Here is a 4,446-nt window from a genome sequence, read left to right as displayed (position 1 = left end):
TAATGCATCTTGGTTATTGTTTGGTTGATTTATGACTGCAACAATTAATAGTAATAATATATTTCCTTTTCTTTGGCTCTGGTTTTTAGGTGCATAAATTTGACTGATAGTGGTATTAACATGTCTTCGTTGTATGGGCATTAATATTATCCTGTCACTCAAAATATTGTATTTCAAGATGGATCTAGAAATGACCTTTTTAACTGTGAAAGTGTTCCAGTTTTCCCTCACCTTTTCATCTCCAACATAATAGATCATGTGATCATGGGACTAAAAGTGTCCCATACCAAGCCATTTCATTTGCTAATACCAAATATATCAATATTTATGCATTCCATCTCTTTCTTTACAATATCTAGTTTTCCTACATTCATGCTTCTCATATTCCACTTACCAATTGTTAATTTCTTCTTATAACTGTTCCTTCTCATTTGTGTTTCCAAATTTGAGGGCTCAACTCCAGTTGCCATATCTGTTAGTCTACTCTAACTGTGCTCTATTGTACATAGGATTATCTAAGACCAGTTATATTTCAGAATTGGATGGCTAATCCTTCCTCCTAGTCTGTCTTAATTTGAATGCTTGGTGTTAGAAGGATATCTGAGAAACAAGCATTTTTACCTAGCAGATGAAAGACTCTTTCCTTACAGAAATCACCAATACATTTATTATTCCCTCCTCGCCCCCAAGCACATGTGACCTGTCTCTACCCTTTCCATGCCACATTCCCATTCCTTGCACACCCAGCTATTTAGTCAAACCCTCTCTTCCCAAGCCACCTTAATATGATCGCCAGTCACTTCTGTGATGCCTTGCACCATACACTCGTACTGGGGATTAAAACAAATGCAAATCAAAATACAACATACCAAAACCCCTGGGATACAGGGGGTAGTTCATAGCAACAGGCACACACATAAAAAAGGATGAAAGAAGAAAAATTAATGAGCTAACTCAACACACTCATCAAATTGAAAAGAACAAAACTCTAATCATACAGCCTCTAGAAGAAAAGAAATTATAAGGACAAGAAATGAAATCAATAAGCTAGAAAAGAGAAAAACAATTGAAACCATCAACAAGACTAGGATCTTATTTTTCAAAAGGATCAATTAAATTAAAAAAACCATTGGCAAAGTTAACAAAAGGGGGGAGGGGGAGAGAACACATAGATTACTCAAGTAATAAGTGATAGAGGTGACATTCAAGTAATAAATGATAGAGGTGACATCACAACAGAGCCAGATAAAATTAAATCAATAATATCAGAATACTATAAACAGTTATACTCTGACAAATTCAAAACCTTGGCAAAATGGACAAATTCCTTGATACTCATGCCCTACCATGAACAGATTCATGCCCTACCAACGACAGACATAGAACACTTGAACAGACCCATCACAGGGGAAGACATTGCAAAGGTGATAATAAGGACTTCCCCATAAAAAATTCCCCAGCCAGATGGCTTCACAGCTTAACTCTACAAAATATTCAGAGAGGATTCATCACCAAGTCTATCTAAAATATTTGAAAAAATTGAAAAAGAAGGGAGCATAATCAAAGAGTCATTCTATGAAGCAAGCATAACCATAATACCAAAATCAGGGAAAGATACTACCAAAAAAGGAAACTAAAGACAAATACCTCTCATGAATATAGATACAAAAATCCTTAACAAAATTCTAGCCAATAGAATCCAAATCACAGCAAAAAAATATTGACTAAGTGGGATACATAACAGTTATGCAAAGATGGTTCAACATAAGAAAAACAATCAATGTAACTCATCATATTAACAAAGTAAAGAAAAAAGGGAATTTGATAAGTACATATGCAAAACAAAGTGCCAACATCATTCTCTTGGAGAAAGACTGAAAGCATTTTTCTTATGAACAGGGACAAGACAAGGATGTACACTGCTACTACTTCTATTCAACTTTGTATTGGAAGTGCTTGCTAGGGAAATATGACAAGAGAAGGAAATAAAATGCATATAGATCTATCACTATATGTAGATGATATGATAGTGCACACAGAAAACCCCAGACTTAAGAAAAGCTCAACAACAACAAAAACTGTTAGAGCTAGTAGGACAATTTAGTAGAGTGGCAAGATATAAGATCAATATCCAAAATTCAGTGGAATTCCCCTACAATAACAAACAGACTTCAGAGATGAAAATCAAGAAATAAATACTCTTTGCTATAGCCACCCACAAATTGAGATACTTAGAAGTGAACCTAACTAGAAATACAAAAGACCTATACAATATAAGACACAATTAGAGACCTAAAGAAATGGAAATATGTGCCTTGGTCATGGATGGTGTTGTTGATTGTCTTCAAGTTGAAGACAATTCATTGTGAACCTATGAACAAAAAGCCCGAAACTTTTCTACAAGTATCGACATTTAACAAAGTATATAGAGGCATTCTGTTTAGGAAGTGGATGTCACTCCTGCTTCCAATCAAAGGCTCAGTCCAAAAGGAATGGGAAACAAACAAACAAACAATAAATACCACGAAACAAACAACCCTCTCCCTCCAAACCCCAGGCCAGTGCACTAAGCCTTGATTGACTCCAACAAGAGGATCCTGGCCCACAGCACAGAACCCTCAAATCCCAGGAGCTCATACAGAGTTGTCAGTAAAATCAGGCAACCTTTTGCCAAATCAAGGGAACTCAACTCTTAAAAACCAATAGCTAAATACATGTGCCTTCAACTGAAGACTCAGTTCAAAATGAATCTGGAAAAAAACAAAAACAAAACCAAAAAAAAACAAACAAAAAACACCAAAAACACCAGACAAAAAAAAGAACACAAAAAAACCAAGGCCACTGCACTAGGCCTTGATTTGCTCCTGTAAGAGGCTCCCAGCCCACAGCTCAGAACCCTCCAATCCCAGCACTTCACACACAGTTCTGAGCAAAATCAGCCAACTTTTAGCCAAATTAAGAAGAAATCACCTCTTAAAACCCAACAGCTATACACATACATCTTCACCTGAAGTTGTTGTTGATTGCCTTCAAGCTGAACGTGACTCATAGTGACCCTATGAACAAAAGCCTAAAGAGTTTCTACAACTATTGACATTTATCAAAGATCTTAGAGTTTCTGGAGGCATTCTGTTTACAAAGTAGATGCCATTTCCACTTCAATCAACTGAAGACTCAGTCCAAAATGGATTAAAAAAAAAAAAAGCACAAAGGAAAAAACAAAAACAAAAACAACCCAGGCCAGTGCACTAGGCCTTGATTTGCTTGTACAAGAGGCTCCCAATCTTAATGTTGTGAAAATGACAATGCTACCAAAAAGCAAGCTACATGTTCAACACAATTCCAATACAGATACCAAATTCATTTTTCAAGGAGTTCAAAATGGAAATTGTCAAGTGAGATAGCACTCCCTGACCTCAAAACATATTCCACAACGGTAGTAACCAAAACATCATGGTACTGGTACATTAACAAGCACATAGGCCAATGGAACAGAATTGAGAACTCAGAAATATACCCAATTAACTATGATAAACCGATATTAGACAAAGAAATAAAACCTATCAAATAGGGAAATAATCTCTTCAACAACTGGCACTGGCATAAATGGACTGCTATGTGCAGAAAGCTGAAACAGGAACCCATACACAAAAAATGACACAAGGTGAATCAGAGAGCTGGGAGTAAAGGACAAAACCATAAAGTTTATAAGAGACAAAGTGGGATCAAACTTAGAAGGCCTAGTCTATGGTATAAAAAGAGTGCCAAATGCAGCCAGAAATGCACAATCTGAAGAAGATAAAATTGATGAATAGGGCTTTCTGAAGATTAAATCCCTGTGCACATCAAAAACTTTTTCCAACAGGATGAGAAGAAAGCCTACCAACTGGAAACTAACATTTGACAATACCATCTCAGACAAGGATATCATAAAGAATGTTTACAGAATATTCCTGGGCCTTCACAAGGAAAAGACTGATAACTCAGTTACAAAATGGGCAAAAGATGTGGAAAGAGATTTCAGACAGGAAGATATTCAAAGGGCAGACACATGAAGAATGCTCTGACTTATTTGCAAGAAGAGAGATGCAAATCAAAACTACAGTGAGATACCATCTCATTCTAGTAACAGTGCCAAAGTTTATCAGGACAGCAAGTAATAAATGTTAAAGAGGATGTGGGAATATAGGAACTCATACATTGTTGGTTATATTCTCAAATGGTATAACCATTCTGGAAGGCAGCTTGGTGCTTCCTCAAACATCTGAACATAGCAATTGCATATAATGCAGATATTTCACTGGTCGGAATATACTCAAAGAAAATGATAACTGAGGCACAATTGGAGACTTATAAACCAATATTCATAGCAGTGTTATTCACCATCACAAGAACATGGAAACAGCCCAGATGTGTAGTTGAATAGATTGAGAAATTATGATATAT

Source organism: Elephantulus edwardii, unplaced genomic scaffold (assembly GCF_000299155.1).
Source record: "Elephantulus edwardii isolate Elephantulus edwardi_28Jun2011 unplaced genomic scaffold, EleEdw1.0 scaffold00119, whole genome shotgun sequence".
NCBI classification, from domain to species: Eukaryota; Metazoa; Chordata; class Mammalia; order Macroscelidea; family Macroscelididae; genus Elephantulus; species Elephantulus edwardii.
The sequence above is the reverse complement of the archived record's forward strand: the minus strand, read 5'-3'. Positions refer to the sequence as shown.